Raw genomic sequence first — 12,262 nt, 5'->3', positions numbered from 1 at the left:
CGGTTTGTTGGTAAGGAAATCCAAAGCTGGCCATGACCAGTGGGTGGTTCCTACCTCATTCCGAAGCCTGATGTTCAAGTCACGCCCATGATGCGGCCACCGCCGGTCATAGGGGGTTTCACACAACACTGGAAATCTTAAGAGAGGTTGCATACTGGCCACACATGGGGCAGGACCTCGACCAATATTTGAAGGGGTGTCTTGTGTATGCACAATTTCAGCCATCATCCCTCACGCACCGTGCGCCTCTCCAAAAGAGGGGGATGACACTGCCATGGTCAGATTTACAAATCGACTTTGTAGGCCCCGTGATTCGCTCTGCTAGGGGGAATAAGTACATGTTGACTGTGACATGCTTGTTTACCAAGTGGGTGGAATGTCTCCCAGCCCCAAATTGCAAGGCAGAAACTGCAGCTGCCTTGATGATTAACCACATCTTTTCCCGTTTCGGTCTACCTCAAAGGATTGAGTCAGACAGGGGTAGCCACTTCACCAGTGAAGTAATGACAAAGATGTGGGAGATACTGGGGGTCAAAAGGAAGTTGCATATTGCTTACCGGCCAGCTTCTTCTGGGGCAGTAGAGAGATATAACCGAACCATTGTGAGCATATTAAAGAAGTTTGTGGCAGATTTTGGGCCAAGTTGGGACATCCGATTACCTCTGGTCCTAATGGCCATCAGATCTACCCCTTCATCTGCCACCAAAATGTCACCATTTGAGTTGATGACTGGGCGCAAGATGGTGCTTCCTCAGCATTTGCTCTACAGGACCCAAGAGCAGACACTGATAAATGCCTCCACTACTCATGAGTATGTGGAGAATTTAAGGAAACACCTTCAACATGCTTTTGTTTATGCTCAGCGGAATCTAGAAAGATCAGCTGATAGCATGAAGACCCACTATGACCTGAAAACTTCCAGGAAGGAATATCAGGTGGGGGACCGGGTCTATCTATACAATTTCCAAAGGAACCAGGCCAAACAGCGAAAATTTTTGCCTACATGGAAGGGACCCTTTGAGATTATCGACAAGATCTCCCCTGTGGCCTACAAAATCCACATCCCCAAAGGTCCTTTGGCAGCGGGGGAAGACAAGTGGGTCCACATAAACCAGTTGAAATGTTGCCATCCCAGGCACACTCTGCAACAACTGGAGGAATCCTCTGGAATCCTAGCGGGTACTGTCTCAGACTAATTCAGTTCCAACCATAAAACATACCACATCTAGTCTCTAAAATATTGTGATTTGCATGAAACTGTCTCTTAGTTATACTGTATTTTTTTTCAAAATAAGAATGTAATGTTTCGTTATGATGAAATGCATATGCTGCCCCACTATCTCAACAGTGGTGGAAAAATGTCTATGAATAGGTATTGCCGCTCTTCCTTTGTCGTCCTAGGAGAAAGAAAACCTGGAGACGGGACAAGGAGGACGATCCGGAGACCGGGAGCAGAGACGCAAGGGGCCCCGTGTACCGCCCAATATTCCCATCAGGACCGGCGAGGAGAACCGATCGATCCGACCGGATGGAGAAAAAGATGCTGAACTGTGCCATCTATAGGAAGAAGATGAGGAAACATCCCAGGTCTTGCGAGTCCCATTAGTGAAATAGAATGGCCATCGCAAGAGGGGGGCTTGTGGGATGTTTTTATCCATGCATCCAAGCCCTACCTCAAAACTGTGCAGTACTGACATGGAAAACATCATGATGGCCAGAGCTTCCCAGAAAATGCACAGGGAAATGCATGAAGAATAGGCTGCCACTCATTTTTGCCGATGTTATGGGCACAGAAGGACACTGCCTAAAACCACCATTGGACTACCCACACAGTAGTCTGAAACCATTGGGAATGGCAATGCTGATTGCCAAAAGCAAACCCATAACTGTTGGGAATTCATTTTCTTAAATCCCAAAAAGGTGTGCAGTACCAGTACTCACCACTATCAAAAAGCCGGCGTTTTAAAACAACACCAGATTTTACTTTTTTGTGTAAAACTGAATAAATGAACCCAAAGCAGGCCAAAGAAAGACTTACTGAGAGGTGGATACAATGTAAAGTTATTTCTGAAGTGACTTGAAGGTTTATAACAAGACTGGCTGAGCTGTGGATTTCAGCAGTTTAAGTAAATTTGGACTGAAAGACACTAAAAATCTAAATGTTTAAAAGAAATGAGTGACCTATTTCTGAGTGTCACATAGGTTGCAATTGTTTAAATGTCATAGTTTTGAACTTAGAATCAGCATTCTAGCTGCATATGTAAAAAATTGTCTTGACTTAAACTGGGGAACAAAAAGTGACATTTTATCTGAAAACTGGCTTAAAGAGATTCCAATTTTGCCTGGCAACTACCCCCCATCAGGAGTGAAACTTGAGTCACAGCTGTGTTCCCAGGCCTATCTGCCTTTTGCTGGCCACACTAAGGATATGCCATCTCTCTGATAATTGAATTAAGGGGAGCCCCCACAGAATACAGGAGCTCTGAACAAAGCCCTGTCCTGACTCAGGCAAATGTTTTATTGGCGGGAGTCGTAGATGGAGCTTCCTCCTGGAAGGACAGGGGAGGGGCACTGCCTGTGAGAGCAAGCTGGCTTGGCAGAACTGGAAAAACCAGAAATTCAACCTTGTGCTGGGGGGAAACCACACCCCTTTGGGGCCAGAACATAACTCTAAAAAGATGAATAACTCATAGTACGGACTTGTGAAAATTATTTAAATGACACCATAATTCTTGTGATTTTTCTGCCCACATTTTAAGACGTGTTAAGACCCGGTGGTATGTTCAGGGGGGTTTTAGCGGAAAAGAGGATATTACTCTAAATGTATGCATGTTAAAAATCGGACACTTCATCAATTAATGTCCATACTCCTTGCGCACATGTGTGTAAATTTGGGGTAATGTCCGGTATTGCAAACCAGTTAAAAAGTGCAAAATATTGCCATTTCTGAATGCAAGCTCTCAGGAAGAGCAGAGTTTGAACAGGGGATACCTCCTGTGATCTGTGAGGGGTGCATGTAATTTTAAACAAATGTGTACCTGTGCAAATATGTTTTTTTTTATCAAATATAGATTGTGTGCAATTTGACAGGGGAGGATCCTCTGACCCATAAAACCTACAGCATCACTCTGACTCACAGTTCCTTCCCCAATCATGGGAGAGGGGAGAATTGGGCCAATGGGCAGTTGAGAGAGGGGCTGGCTAGTGATACTGCTCACACACCCACTTTTAAAACACATAAAAGCAGACAGGCAGGACAGATAGGGACCTTCAATTCCATTTGCTGCAACGCACTCTGCCGGACCATACCACATCCAGAGATCCAGACTTCAAATCCATCAATCTCCAGAATCCAGAGAGGCTAGAGAGAGAGAGAGAGCTGACACAGATCACTGTGAAGTGCAGAGACCAGAGTCCAGTCTAAAACCTGACCAGATCCCTGGCGAGGCCCATTTAATTCAAGAATATAGTGTGAGTACCTAGTAGAACTGTGCAGAACCAATCTCTTAGTTAAAATAATATAATTCAAGCTATTTTAATCTAAGTAGAACTGTCTCCTAACTGTCACCTGTCATTTGTAAAGCTGTCACCTGTCATTTTCTAGTTGCAAGCTGCACTTGTCTTTTTGAACTTTAAAATTTCAAATCTGAAAAACGACCTTTATTTAATCGCTCATATCTCCGTGACCGTTTGTCCTAGAGACTTGCAGTAACTTTCATCTGGAAGCTGAGATCCTAGGCTGTCCTAGGACCCCAAAACGATAGTGATAGTCCTTATAGTTCCTCTGTAATCGCGCCCGGCGCATTCGCAAATGTTGCAGCGATTTGACATTTTGCCGCGATTTGCAAGTTTCTCCACGTGTAAAAATCTGCTGCTGCTTGCCTTCCGTTAAAGAAAAAATTTGTTTAACCTGCCAATCATTCCTGAATCATTGCTAGGGTGAGCCTGGACTAATATTAACTTGATACCACTCACCCTGAACCTCCTAGAGGGAATTAAAAGCATTTTAGCATATTTTTCACTTCATTGCCAGCACATATAAAAGCATTTTGGGCCTGTGTTTCCAACTTCTGTAGTGTAAGCTTGCTGGGGTGAACTGAATTACAGTTGATTGCATTTCTGAGAACTGTGTGCTTTCCTTCCATTTCCTTGCATTGCATAAAGGGGGGGAGGGGATTGCCAGAGAAAAGTGATTACATTGCTTTGTTGAAATTATATTGAGTATTTTCTGTATTGCATTTCATTCAACATTACATCCATCTGAACTTAGATTAAGTATTCTCTACCACCTTATTCTTCTGTTCCTATTCACAAGTGTGCTAGTGCCAGACTATCCATTATTGATTACTGCTCAGATTCAGTGTGATATCCAATTATTAATTTATTATAAAGCGTGATATAATATATATTGTTTAAGTTATCAAATAAACCTTTAAACTTGCAAAACAGAACTACTTCTTGGCTCAGTGGGGTCAGGGGGATTCCAAGGGAGGGGTGTTATATAGGGGTAGTCATCCAGAACGCATGAACTGGACATAAAGATATATCAATAAGGGTTTCCATTCAGTATCCCAGACTAGGCATTGACTTAGCTGTAGTGTTGAATTGAATCCTCTTACAGGTGGTACTAAGAATAGAGAGAGACAGGGAAAGGCAGTAGCAGAGATGTGGTAGTAAAGGTAGAGGAGGAGCAGTAACAGTAAAAGGTGGTAGGAGTGGTAGAAAGGCAGTAGTGGTGGGAACTATTATTGGAGGAGGAGCAGGATGGTAGTAGTAGCGGAGGAATAGTAGGGGCTAAGAGATGGCATAGGAGGAAGAAGACAGAAGAGGACAGCACTGAAAAGAGTACGCAGTAGTGACAGTACTGAGTGGAAAAATGAAGATGTAAGAAGAGGAGTAAGACCAAAGGTTGGAGCAAGGCGGAGTGTGAGAGTTGGGCGACAGCAGACGGTTTGGAGCAGCATAGGAGAAGGACAGGTGAGCTTGTGCACGTTTGACGAATCAGTGATGCAGGGCGAGAGGAAGCCCCATCTCTGAACCCCATAAGACCACTAAGCGGGCACCAGTGAGGCAAAGAGCTCCCTGAACCCCCAGCTGATAGATGGGCCCCTGTGAGAAGGAGGTGAGCCCCTGGAACCCCAGAAGAGGGCTAGGTTCCAATGAAGGAGAGCTTTAGTGAGCTCGGCTTTCAGCAAATTAAATGCGCAAAGACCTACGCTCTGGAGCCTGGTGTATACAAGGCTCTGCTTCCAGCCCATGATGTGCAAGGAGCTCCACTTTCAGAGCCTGATGTATAGTGGGCTTTTCGTTAAGCACATTAGACCTACGCTCTGGAGCCTGGTGTATACAGGGCTCTGCTTCCAGCCCATGATGTGCAAAGAGCTCTACTTTCAGAGCCTGATGTATAGTGGGCTTTTCTTTAAACACATTAGACCTACGCTCTGGAGCCTGGTGAATACAGGGCTCTGCTTCCAGCCCATGATGTGCAAAGAGCTCTACTTTCAGAGCCTGAAGTATAGTGGGCTTTTCTTTAAACACATTAGACCTACGCTCTGGAGCCTGGTGTATACAGGGCTCTGCTTCCAGCCGATGATGTGCAAGGAGCTCCACTTTCAGAGCCTGATGTATAGTGGGCTTTTCTTTAAACACATTAGACCTACGCTCTGGAGCCTGGTGAATACAGGGGATTTCAACAGCTGATGCACAAGGGCTCAGCGTTGCCCGCCTCATGCAATCAGTGCCTGAGAAGGCCCTGCTTTGAATATTTGATGTATAGAAGGCTGTGCTTTGAACTCCTTATGTACAAACGAGTCTGCTTTCAATAACCAATCTGAAAGAAACACCTGTCGTCGGAGCATCTGATGTTTGCACCTGTGCCAAAAATTCCGGATTTGCACTTCGAACCAGTTTCCCCCCAATCCACATCCTACAGGTGTTTGCCTTGGAATTACATCGTTTTTTTATTGCGTTACAATTTACATAAAAGTTTAGCTTAATTGCTTAAAGTTTTAAGTAACCTGTAACGCAATAAAAAAAAAGAATTATATAGTTTTTGGCCAATGTTTCTGCTATCAAAACCGAGAAAGGTGACAATAGGGGTTGCTCCAAATTTAGCTAAACCCTATTACATACAATTTTAAGAAAGAAGAGACAGCCGAGCACATACAATGTTTATTTTCTGTTTATGCAATAAGTAACAAAAAATAAATGCTGCTGCGCTCTTTCAGTGAGACACCATGAGACTTTCAGGGAAGCATGGTTTGTTTTATGTAGCGCAGCACACATAATATTCATAACCCACAGCCTCATTTTTGCACAAGTGGCAAATTCTTCAGGTAACTTTTACTTAGGAAAAAAAGCTGTTTGCTCTATTGTATATCCCCCACCCATCAAAACTGGCGATAGGTGCATTTGCTCAAATTCTAGCACCATTGCAAATGTGAACAGATCTAGGCCCTGGTGTACAAGGCCCTGTGCTCTCGATGCCTGATAGGCAGGGCCTCTGCTTCGCCACAAACCTACTGTTTATGCTATACAAAGACACCGAACGTGACGCTTTAAGAATTAAAAACAGAAACATTGAGGACTCCAGAGAAGCAGCCATCCCCCGCTCGCCGCCCTCTTTCGCCTCAGGAGGCCCGGCTATAGGAAGTGACCTCGGCCCTTGCTGACTGGGCCTTCCGGCGGCTAGACTGTGCTCAGGGCTTGTCACGGATCCAGTTCCCAGACTGTCTTGGGTAGAGATCATCCTAAAGTCTCTAAACTTGGCGCATGGATCGCTTCTCCAGCAATCAAAAACAAACACTGGCAGAAACAATACGCTTGGCTTTTGCAATTATATCTTAAAAAGGGCACCTGCTCAAAGAACATGAAAGCTGATAGGCTGGTCACCACGGGATAGTTATTACAGGTGCCGTTATTCTTTGCTGGCTGATTCAATGTTTCTAACATGTTGACTGCTGAGGCATGAAGCCTGCAGTTCACACGTTGCCTTTGATCTCTACTCTCCTGCAGGGGCAACATCAATACTATTAAAAGGCGCCTTCAAACCCAATGGCCAACAGAAGAGTAAAACAAGCCCCTAACAATCCCTTTATTACAGAACCAAAGGTACAACTAAGAGAATATGGGCATACATGATACATTTAAATATGTAGGAGGGCAGGTACTGCTTGACAACTATCCTTTGTAGACTGTTGACAACATTGGCCATGCAAAGCGGGCACCAACATTCATGCACACATACTAGTTGTAACGGATGTAAGGAAGATCCGATAGCGTGACGGACATAGGTCCATTTCTGGATGTGAAATATTTGAGAAGCATTCATGCCTTAACATTTACACCTGGGAGAACTGAAGCAGCTGCTCTACTCAGCTGCTCTACTCAGTCCTTACCTGAAAGTGTCATGCTTAATAACAGATCTAAGGTTCCATGCATGCATCGAACCCTCCACAAAATGTCACACGCAGATCCATGTGCAGGCTTCGAGGGTGGCTTTTTCAGCACTGCAGGAGCAGGTTTCTTGTAGATTAAATCACATTTCATGCTCTCAGCACACAACCCCCATACAAACTCCCCATCCAGCACTTCATTCTTTGTTCGCCCTCCCTTATGCCATTTCTAGCCCGACTGTAATCATATTTCCCATTGTGGGGAAGGGAAAGAGAGGAAGAGAGAGCAGGCAAGAGCATAAGAGATACACACAGAGACACACAGAGAAGGAATTGAAGAAACGATAGGAATCGATAGAGAGGGAAAGCGAAAGTGGAGAAGTACAAGGACTAGGATTAAGGATGATGCGACAAAATGACTGCTCTAAAACTTCTACACACCAAGAGTGATCACAATCATAAAGGTAAAATACGCACAGTTAAGAATTATCCCTCCTGCGCCTTTTGTGTCAACATGGGCTGAGGGAAGGCTATATGTCAAGAGGGGTATAAATGTTATACAGTAGAAAGCCAAATACCAATAGTACAACAGTCCAAAATAAAGGGAATGTTTAATCAAGGTTCTATAAAAAAATATATATACATTCATCAAACACACCATCTGTAGAAATAACTTAACAGAAAAACACAACACAAAGCCCACCACGAGGAAAGAACACAGAATATGCAAAGACAGCAAGATGCATCACTCTGGGTAATGAAATGGGATAAAGGCAATTACAAACCACAATGTTTGTAAAAAGGATATGTTCTTGTGCGCAAAAAGAGATTAAAGGTGATCTAGCCAGTCTCTATGCCCAAAAGGTGGGTCTAGGCCCCCTTGACCAACCTTTTGGGACTAGAGACAGGTTAGGAGCCAATAATACTTTTCTGCTAGTCTTGACCCACCTTTTGGGCCTAGGGACTGGTTAGGAGCCAATAATACTTTTCTGCTGGTCTTGACGGTTCACCTACGTCAAACCAGGCTTCTTGGTACTACTGTTCATGCGATTCGAATCAGACTTGAATGCGTCAAACACATTGTTCCAGACAGTGAGCAGTTGTCGAGCCACAATCAAACTGAAGTTTGCTGTGGTTCTAAGAAGTGCAGATCATGAGGGCCACCAGAGTCGGTGCGACAGCGATGGTGCTGGTGACTGGATACGCAGTTCGAGATGGACGGTTCTATGCAGCATTGTGGGTCACGGTTCGAGGATGCTACCAGGGTCGGTTCAACTGGCGATCAAGATCGAGAGTGAAGATACTGGTGGTTCAAAGAGCATCTTAAGGTAGTATTCAGCGAAGTGCAGATCATGAGGGCCAACAGGGTCGCTTAGCAGGAAAGATGCTGGTGACTGGATGCGCAATTTGAGTCAGGCATCTCCGGTGCAGCGTTCAAAGAACGCAGTTGAAAGGTTCACCCAGGGTCTGGTTGACTGTCGATGAAGACCCATAAACGAAGATGCTGGCAGCTTGGAAGGCAGTAAAAAAAACGGCAAGTCCAACGATGAGCTTTAAGTTCGAGCCGAGGCAACAATGCACTCAGCTGGTGTGGTACGACAGTGAAGTAGTGGGGAAGTGCAGAATAGTGGCATAAAGATCGGTAGAGTGCCAAAAGCAGATCCGGATGGTCCAAAGGGGTCTTAAGGATCAAATCAAGACTTGCAGATGTTAGACAGCGAAAACACAGGAATCCTGGCTGTTTTGGTTCTAAGGTTGCTGTGAGGGCAAATCCAAGGACTCAAGGGTACGCTTAGTCCTTGTTCTTGGAATCCCACCACGGGGAGGCTGGCACACACTTCTTGGGGCCTATCAACATGGTGAAGTCCTGGGAAGCAGTGTGACTGGCAGAGAGGCAGGACCTGATCCACCAGCAGGTCATCCCCAATGTGCCCTGGGTATGGTTAGGGAGCAGAGCTTGCCCCTGTCTTGGACACAGCAGATGGCTTTGGAGAGTCAACTCTCCCAACAGGGGTCTATTGAATTCTTCCTTAGGATTTTGTTCCGAAGTGAATGGAGAAGGGGTGGGTTGCTCCTTCTTTTAAAGGAAAAAGTCCACAGGTGAGTGGACTAAAGCAAGCATGCTTTAGGTGTCCAACCCCTATTCTTGAGACAAATGGTATTTGCGCTAAAGAATACGGGGACAGGAAGGAAGGGTAGAGGTATGATATGATATGATATGGCATTTATAACGCGCCTATACACAAGTGTTTCAAGGCGCGACAAGGCAAGGGAGGGGAAAAAAGGGAGGACAGACAATGATCCTACTAGGACTGGTGTCATTCAGATCGCGCAAGTGCGTGGGAAGGGGTCAGGGACAGTGCAGTATATGAGAAGATGATGACAATAGTAAGTAAACGGCCAGCAAGTGGCAAGTGCATGGGTAAATGCGGGCATCATCAGGTGTCAACGGCTGGTAGGGGGACTGTAGGGATACAGAACAGTCCCCAAGTGCACGGGTTGCCAGGTGGGCAGTGTAGGTGTGTGACATTGGCAGGGGAAGGCCTGTTCCCGATGTCAGAGGGTATCCAGGTAGCCAGTGCAGTTCAGGTTACAGCCAGGCAAATCAGCAGAGGAGAGGAGGAGAAAAGGCAGAAGCAAAGAGAAAGGTTTTGAGGTGTTTCCGGATACCGGAGATGGTTCTCCTAAAGTTTTAGGGAGGCGGGGAGGCTGTTCCAGAGGGAGGCACCAGCCGAAGAAAGAGATCTACCACCAACTTGTTGCTTGGAGAAGCAACTGACCCTGAGGGAGTTGGGAGGTGGATGAGTGAAGAGCTCGAGAAGGAAGATATTTAGGAAGCGCCATGGCTACCTCCTACCTCATAATGAGGCCCATTGACTTCAAAAATGCCTTCTTTTTCATACCTTTGTGCCCAGACTCAAGATATCTGACCGCCTTCACGTATCACGGAAGTAGATTCGAGCACACTCGTTTGCCCCAAGGGTACTGCAAATCGCGAAGTATTTTCAATAGGATAACACAAATGGACTTTTGCAATCTGCAAACATCAAGCACTGTGATTCAGTATGTTGAGGATCTGCTAATATGCATTGAGACCGAAGAAGACTATAGAACAGACTCAGTACACATTTTGACACTACTTGCAGAGAAAGGGTATAAAGTGGATAAGGCAAAATTACAATATTGTCTAGAAGAGGTTGTGTACCTGAGGCAAATGATATCCATTGAAGGGCATAGCATAACACCCGAAAGGACACAGGCCATTCACTCTACAACTCGCCCACAAACGGTGAAAGAGATACAGAGCTTTCTAGGTCTATGCAATTACTGCAGAGCATGGGTATTTGATTATGCCACATTTACTAAATCCCTATTGCAGTGCATTAAGGAAGCACAAAAAGATAAGAGGGACATAAAATGGACATCTGGGATGAACAAAAGTTTCACAGAACTAAAAGAAGCAATGGCACTTGCACCAGTGCTACCTACCCCAAATTACAGCGAAAAATTCTATTTGTTCTCACATTCAGATGGCTCAGTGATGACGGCTGTCTTCACACAAAAATAACCTGCAGGGACACCAACCACTGGCTTACTTCAGTGGAAAAAATAGACCCAGTAATGCAATAATGCAAGGACATTTCCCCTGCGAACAATCGCTTGCAGCTGCAGCGTTTGCCATTGAGAAGGCATCAACAATGACCATGGGGTGTCCCGTAGTATTGTATGTGGAACACTCATTATTTGCCATTCAGGAACATCAAAAAGTACACTAATAACCGGAAGAGCATCTGGGTATGAGGTAATATTAACCAATCCAGCCATAGAGGGGGGGAAGGAGCAGAAGTGTAAACCCAGCAATCTACCTAGCAGCACCAAGGCAGGAAGCGGATTACATACATGATTGTGCAGCACACATGGACAGGATGGAAGGGAACATACAGGTAAAAGAGGAAGAAATAGCAGGAGCAGGCATGGTATTAACCCGGAGACGGGAAGGAGACATACTGGTGTGGCAGTAATGTGCTGGATAAATGGGGAATACATTTGGTGGCAGAATAGCCCCTTTCACTAAAATACCCGCAACTCACACCTCACACCTTTTGTTTCTGACGTGTCTTTGTGTGAAATCCGTGAGAAAATCCATCCAGGAGTTAAAAGAGACTTAAACTCTCATAACCACTCAGGTACTCAGATGAGAAGGAGGGCAAGTGAGTTTGTGCAAAGTAACAGGAGCTCGAACTAAAACATGCAGACTAGTTATTTTTCCAAACCTTCAAAGAGCGGGACATTTCAAGATGGCAACCTCACTATGGAGACGAGCAGTGCAGGAGGAGACGTTGCTATCCACACTAGGGTTTCTAAATATGAGGCACAACGACTGAGCTGGTGAAGCAGAGAAGGCCGCCGGGACAGGGAAAGCGATGTTGCATGCGAGCAAGGAGGGCCGTGGAGACGCAAGGAGCAGTACAGGAGGTCCTGGAGGTCAGGCCGCTCAATAAGTCTGCAGTCTTCACCTCGAACTGCGAAGGAAAGCTGGCGCTGGAAGCTGGAGAAGCGTCTGCACACTCCAAACTGGAAAGTGGGTGAAGAAGAAATGCCATAAATGCACAACCAGCATCGTAGGTGCTGGAAGAAACTGGTGAGTCTGTCTAAAGCAGCTGGGGACCCCGGCGCATTACGGCAAACGTGCCAACTAGTGATTGAATGGTATTAGAGTGCTAATGCAGAAAATATACAAAAGTAAAGTTTGTTTGAATGCAGGCAAGGCAAACTACAGATTCAATACCCAATAAGAAGAATGTTTGAATGGAGACAAGGCAAAGTACAAAGGCAAGATTCAATAAGAAGAGTGTTTGATTTGGGCC

General features: G+C 45.3%; 1 protein-coding gene across 1 annotated transcript in view; it reads right to left on the bottom strand.

Annotated features, from left to right (window-relative positions):
* AKR1A1 (aldo-keto reductase family 1 member A1) overlaps nt 1-12,262 on the bottom strand; it is a 428,825-nt gene that overhangs the window by 350,285 nt on the left and 66,278 nt on the right. The window lies entirely within an intron of this gene.

Source organism: Ambystoma mexicanum, chromosome 1q (assembly GCF_040938575.1).
Source record: "Ambystoma mexicanum isolate Mex_15411 chromosome 1q, UKY_AmexF1_1, whole genome shotgun sequence".
Classification (NCBI taxonomy): domain Eukaryota; kingdom Metazoa; phylum Chordata; class Amphibia; order Caudata; family Ambystomatidae; genus Ambystoma; species Ambystoma mexicanum.
The sequence above is the reverse complement of the archived record's forward strand: the minus strand, read 5'-3'. Positions and strand labels throughout refer to the sequence as shown.